This window comes from Ailuropoda melanoleuca, chromosome 15 (assembly GCF_002007445.2).
Source record: "Ailuropoda melanoleuca isolate Jingjing chromosome 15, ASM200744v2, whole genome shotgun sequence".
In the NCBI taxonomy this organism is placed as follows: Eukaryota; Metazoa; Chordata; class Mammalia; order Carnivora; family Ursidae; genus Ailuropoda; species Ailuropoda melanoleuca.
In genome coordinates, this window is record NC_048232.1 from 46,292,102 (window position 1) to 46,299,667 (window position 7,566).

Below are 7,566 nucleotides of genomic sequence, written 5' to 3' on the forward strand. Positions count from 1 at the left end.
CTGTTGGCCATCTGTATGTCTTCTTTGAAGAAATGTCTGATCATGTCTTCTGTCCATTTTTTAATTGGTTTATTTAATTTTTTTTGGTGTTGAGTTGCATAAGTTCTTTATATATTTTGACTACTAACCCTTTATCAGATATGTCATTTGCAAATATCTTCTCCCATTCCATAGATTGCCTTTTGGTTTTGTTGATTGTTTCCTTTGCTGTGCAGAAGCTTTTTATTTTGATGTTCTCAATAGCTTATTTTTGCTTTTGTTTTCCTTGCATCAAGAGACGTCTCTAGAAAAAAAGCTGCTATGGCTGATGTCAAAGAGGTTACTGCCTGTGTTCTAAGATTTTTATGCTTTTAGGTTTCATATTTAGGTCTTTAATCCATTTTGAATTTATTTTTGTGTATGTGGTGTAAGAAAGTGGTCCAGTTTCATTCTTTTGCTGTCCAGTTTTCCCAACACCATTCGTTGAAGAGCCTGTTTTTTCCCATTGGATATTCTTTCCTGCATCATCTAAGATTAATTGGCCATATAGTTGTGGTCAAGTTCTTAGCCCATTTTTAATTAATAGTTAATGGTTCTTCTACTATTGAGTTCTAGTACTTCCTTGGAGATTTCGGAGATTAACCCCTTTTCCAATATATGATTTGCAAATATTTTCTTCCATTTTATAGGTTGCCTTTTCACTCTGTTGTTGCTATTGCTGTTCAGAAGTTTTTTAGTTCGATGTATCCCACTTATTTATTTTTGTTTATATGGCTTATACTTTTGATGTCTCTTATGTATAAAAACCATTGGCAAGACAAATGCCATGAAGCTCTTCCCCTATGAGTTCTTCTACAGATTTTAGTTTGGGGTCTTACACCTAAAGTCTTTAATTCATTTTGAGTTGATTTTTCTGTATGGTGTAAGATAAGAGTCCAGTGTCATTCTTTTGCATGTGGCTATCCAGTTTTCCATCACCATTTGTTTAAGGAAACTATACTTTCTCAATTGTGTATTCTTGGTGTCCTTGTTGAAGATGAGTTGACCTTATATGTGGTGATTTGTTTCTGAACTCTCTATTCTGTTCCATTGGTGTCTATATGACTATCTTTATGTTAGTACCATACTGTTTTGATTACTGTAGCTTTGTAATACATTTTGAAATCAGAGCGTGTGAAGCCTCCAGTTTATTTTATTTTATTTTATTTTAGAGAGTGAGCAAGAGAGGGAGAGAGAAGCATGAATGGGGGTACGGGGCAGAGGGAAAGGGAGAAGCAGACTCTCCCTCTGAACGGGGAGCCCAACGTGGGGCTCAATCCCAGAACCCTGGGATCATGACCTGAGCCAAAGATAGATGCTTACCAACTGAGCCCACCGGGTGCCCCAAGCCTCCTGTTTGTTGTTCTTTCTCAAGAGTGATTTGGTTATATGTGGTCTTTCGTTCTTCCATATGAATTTTAGAATTTTTTCTATTCCTGTAATAAAAGAGCCAAGGAGTCTTTGATAAATATCTTTGGGCTGTATGGACATTTTAAAAATATTACATTTCAGTCCATGAACACAAGATATCTTTCCATTTGTTTGTGTCTTGTTTAATTTCTTTCATCAGTGTTTCATAGTTGTCAGTAATACAGTTTTTCAGCTCCTTAGTTAAGTTCATTGCTAGGTATTTTCTTCATTTTGATGCTATTATAAATGAGATTTTCCCCTAATTTCCTTTCCAGAAAGTTTGCTGTTTGTGTATTGAAATGCAACTGATTTTTTAAAAAATTATTTATTTTTTAAATAATCTCCATCCCTCAAACTCACAACCCCAAGATCAAGAGGCACATGCTGTCTGGCTGAGCCAGTCAGGCATCTCAAAATGCAACTGATTTTTGTGTGTTCAATTTGTATCCTGTAATCTTAATGGATTTATTTAATAGTTTTAAGTCTTTCATGGAGTGTTTAGGGTTTTCTATATATAAAATCATATTATCTGCAAACAGGGACAATTTTCTTTTTTTCTTTCCAGTGTGGATGCTTTTTATTTCTTTTCTTGCCTAATTGCTCTGGCTAGGACTTCCAGTACCATGTTGAATAAAAATGGGCAGCCTTGCCTTCTTCCTGATCTTAGAGGAAAAGCTTTCAGTTTTTTACCACTGAGCATGATGTTAGTTGTGAGTCTTTAGTATGTAGTATGGTCTTTAGTATGTTGAGATAATTTCCTTCTATTCCTAGTTTGTTGAGAGTTTCTGTTATAAAAGGTTGTTGAATTTTGTTAAATGCTTTTACTGCATCTCCTGGGACAATCATGTGCTTTTTATTCTTTATTCTGTTTATTGTGTATATCACATTAATTGATTTTCATATGTTAAACCATCCTTGCACACAAGGGATAAATCCCACTGGATCATGGTGTATGATCCTTTTAATGTGCTGTTGGGTCCTGTTGGACAGTATTTCATTGAGGATATTAGCATGTATATTCATCAGGGCTATTGGCCTGTAGTTTTCTTTTCTTGTGGTACCTTTATCTGGCTTTGGTATCAAGGTAATGGTGCCTTATAAAATAAGTTTGGAAGTGCTCCTTCATCTTCTACTTTTAAAAATTTTTTGAGATAGATTGTCATTAATTTTTCTTTAAATATTATTAGAATATACCAGTGAAGCCATGTAGTCCTGGGCTTTTCTTTCTTGAGAGGTTCTTGATTACTGATTCAATGTTCTTACTAATAACAGGTCTGATCAGCCTTTCTATTTCTTCATGAATTAATTATGGTATATTGTACGTTTCTAGGAATTTTTGATTACTGATTCAATCTTCTTACTAGTTATAGTCCTGTTCAGACTTTCTATTTCTTCATGATTTAACTGGTATGTTGTATGTTTCTAGGAATTTATCCATGTCTTCTAGGTTATCCGATTTGTTGGCATATAATTGTTCATAAATATCTCTGATGATCATTTTTATTTCTGTGCCATCAGTTGTAATATCTCTTATTTTTTATTTTATTTATTTGAGTCTTCTTTCTTTTTTTCTTAGTCTAGCTGGGAGTTTGTGGGTATTTTCAAAAATTAACTCCCAGTTTCATTGATTTTTTTTCTATTTTCTTTTTCACTTATTTCTGTTCTGATTTATTTCCTCCCTTCTGCCAACTTTGGACTTAGTTTGCTCTTCTATAAGACTTCAATAAAAGAAATTGAAGAAGACACAAATAAATGAAAAGATCTACTGTATTTATAGATTAGAAGAATTAATATTGTTAGATTGTCCACACTACTCAAAGCTACCTATAGACTCAATGCAATCCTATCAATATTCCAATGGCATTTTTTACAGAAATAGAAAAAAGAATCTTAAAAGTTCTATGGAACCAAAGAAGACCTTGATTAGCTAAAGTAATCCTGAGAAAGAACAAAGCTGGAAGCACACTTCCTGATTTCAAACTATACAGAGCTGTAGTTATCAAAATATTATGATACGGGCATAAAAACTGACACATAGGCTAATAGAACAGAATTGAGAGCCCAGAAATAAACCCATGCATTTGACAAGGGAGCCAAGAATACTAAATGGGCGAAAAGATAGTCTATTTAATAAATGATATTGAGAAAACCGGATAATCGTATGCAGAAGAATGAAATTGAACCCCTATCTTATACCACTCACAAAAATTAACTTGAAGTGGATTAAAGACTTACATGTAAGACCTGAAACAAACTCCTAGAAGAAAATATAGGGAAAAATTTTCTTCATGTAAGTCTCAGCAAAGATTTTTAGATATGGTACCAAAAAAAAAAAAACTAAATAAAGGACAATATCAAGCTAAAAATCTTCTGCATAGTAAAAGAAATGATCAACAAAATGTCCAACCTATGGAATGGGAGAAAAAATTTGCAAATAATAGATCTGATAAAAGGTTAGTATACAAAATAGAGGGAAATTTATGCAATTATATGGGGGGGTTACTCAATCTGATTAAGATGGGCTGAGGAACTGACTGAATAAACATTTTTTCCAAAGAAGACATACAGATGGCCAATAGGTACGTGAAAAGATGTACAACATCACTGATCAAAAGATGCTCAACAGCACTAATTATCAAGGAAATGCAAATCAAAAGCACTTGTGACATTACCCCACACCTGTTAGAATAGCTATCATTAAAATGATAAAATGAGAGGACATAGCAAGTGTTGGCCAGGATGTCAAGAAAACGCAACTCTTGTGCACTGCTGGTAGAATATAAATTCATTCAGTTACTATGGAAAATAGTATGGAGGTTCCTCAAAAATTAAACATATGACTACCATATGATCTGGCAATCTCACTTCTGTGTATATACCCAAAGGAAAGGAAATCAATACCTTGAAGAGATACATGCACTCCCATGTTCATTGGAGCATTATACACAATATCTAAGATATGGAATCAACCTAAGTGTCCATCTACAGATTAATGGATAAATAAAATGTAGCATATATGTATATTTATATATGTAACACACACACAATATAAAATTGTTCAGCCATGATAAAGAAGGAAATGTTGCCATTTGTGATAACATGGATGGAACTTGAGGACATTATGCTAAGTGAAATAAGCCAAACAGAGAAAGACAAATACTGTATAATATCACTTATATGTGGAATCTAAAATAGCTGAATTCTTAGAGACACTAGAATGTTGGTTGCCAGGGGCTGGATGTTGGGGGAAATGGGGAGATGTTGGTCAAAGGGAACAAAATTCCAATTATAACTTATAATGAATAAGTTCTGTGAATCTGTTGTATAACATGGTAGTTATAGTTAATAATACAATGTTATATACTTAAAGGTTGCTAAGAGGGTAGATCTTGAATGTTCTCACCACAAATAGAAATGATAATTCTGTGAGGTGATGAAAGTGTTATCTAATGCTACTGTGGTAATCATTTTACAATATATATTGTATCAAATCGGTATGTTGTTCATCTTAAACTTACACAATGTTGTGTCAATTATATGTCACTAATGCTAGAAGGAACTAAAAATAAAAATAAATAAAACCCCCAAGAATACAAAACATGTAAAAACACATGTATAATAGCTTATGGGTCAAAGAAGAAATCATATTGAAAACTAAAAAATACTTAGAATTGAGTAAGTCAAAATGCTACATACCCAAACCTGTGGGGTGCAGCAGAAGTGGTCCTTTAGGCATTTTATAGATTTAAAGTTTGTATTAGAGAAGAAGTAAGGCTGAGTAATAAGATTAAGATATCACTTATGAAATTAGAAAAAGAACAACAGAATAAAACCCAAAGAAAACAGAAGGCAGAAGGAAGGAAATAATAATAATAAGAGCAGAATTCAATGAAAGAGAAAGCTAAGATAAAATAAAGAGAAAAAATAAGTTCAGAAATTGGTTCTATGAAAATCTTTTTTTTTTAAAGATTTTATTTATTTATTTATTTATTTATTTATTTATTTATTTGACAGAGAGACAGCCAGCAAGAGAGGGAACACAAGCAGGGGGAGTGGGAGAGGAAGAAGCAGGCTCCCAACAGAGGAGCTCGATGCAGGGCTCGATCCTAGGACCCTGGGATCACGCCCTGAGCTGAAGGCAGCCACTTAACAACTGAGCCACCCAGGCGCCACAGAAATTGGTTCTATGAGAATCTTAAAACAGAAAACTTTTGGAAAAATTTTCAGGGAAAGAGGAAAGCACACCTAAGCAATATCGTGAATGAGAAACAAAACATAACTATAGTTGGGAAATATTATCAATAATTGTATGCCCATAAAGTTGAAATGCACTAAAAATTGATTATATGTGTGACAATATGACTTAGGTAAGACCGTAGACCACCTAGGTCAACTTGACTTAGCTGGTTGTTCAAGGAAATTTTGCCTGGAATGGATATTACTATAAACAATAATTTCACTTCTTTAGAAAATTCCCACAGATCAATTTATCTGAGACAGTAGACAATTCACTTCCACAATTAGCTTGCAGGTATCTACAACAATTTACACTTGCAACAAGGGACAACAAAAGTCACTTCAAGATCCTCTTTGCACCAAATATTAAATAATTACACCACATATTTGCCTGATCCCCATCATCTCCTTGCCTTGAAAGATCCATCTTAAACTACTTGAACTCGGAATCCAAAACTCAGGAAGTATTCCATTTCTGACTTCCCCTTTCTGAAACACTAATAAGATTCTGCCAGGTAGTGTTCTCTCTTACTGAAATAACTTCTAATTAATAGCTTTGCTTTAGTAACAGGTCTAGTGATGTTTTGGGGAGTTCAAAGGATTAATTCCTTCTTTTTAAAAAGTCTCTCTCTATATAAAAAAATTCTGGTGCTCTTCATCACTTGCCAAAGCCAAGTCACAAAGATAGCTCAGGTCCAAGGGGTAAGGAAATATATTTCACCTCTTGATTTAAGGAAATATAAAGTCACCTTGCAAAGAGGTGGGCATATAGGAAGGGATGGATAAGTGTGGCTGTTTTTGCAATCTACCGCAGTGATGGAGAAATCGTTTACCTCCATCCCTGCATTTTACTGAAATCCCTAATTTAGTATTGATTGATTTGTCAACAGTTAAACAACAGTTAAGTAGTAGCACTTTTCTTGAGTCCATTCCTAGATGTTCCTTTTTAGGGCTTCACCCGTGTGTTCTTGATTTCCATAGTTCTTAGCATAGTGTATTGACACAGTAAGCACTAAGAAAATGTAGAATTAGTGAGGGGCACCTGGGTGGCTCAGTTGGTTAAGCATCTGCCTTTGGCTCAGGTCATGATCCTGGAGTCCAGCATCGGGCTCCCTGCTCAGCAGAGAGTCTGCTTCTCCTTCTCCCTCTCCTCCCCTGCTCACGTTCTCTCTCTTTTGCTCATTCTCTCTCTCAAATAAAAATAAAATCTTGGAAAAAAAAGAAAATGTAGAATTAGTGAATATCTACATTTTTAAAAAAGATTTTATTTATTTTTCAGAGAGAGAGAGTGGGAGCAAGAGTACAATCAGGGAGTGGCAGGCAGAGAGGTGGGAGAAGCAGGCTCCCCACTGAGCGGGGAGCCTGATGTGGGACTCAATCCCAGGGTCCTTGGATCAAGACCTGCGCTGAAGGCAGATGCTTAACCATATGAGCCATCTAGGCATCCCGAATATCTACATTTTAAAGGAAGAGAACAAAGTCAATTTAGAAATTCTTACTGATATCCCACCCTTCAAGTAAAATATTTATATTTATTTGTATAGAATAAATGGAGTGAAAGTTTGTGGCTTGAATTTCTTGATTTTTCTCATAAAAGAATAGACAGAATTACAGGCATGTCTTTAAAACATTCCTTTTTTTCTTTTTTAAAAGATTTTATTTATTTATTTGACAGAGAGAGAGAGAGACAGAGGGAACACAAGCAGGGGGAGTGGGAGAGGGAGAAGCAGGCTCCCCACCGAGCGGGGAGCCCCACACGGGGCTCAATCCCAGGACCCTGGGGTCATGACCGGAGCGGAAGGCAGATGCCCAACAGAGCCACCCAGGCGCCCTTAAAATATTCTTTTTTAAAAAAAGATTTTATTTACTTGAGAAAGTGAGAGAGAACACTAGTGGGGAGGG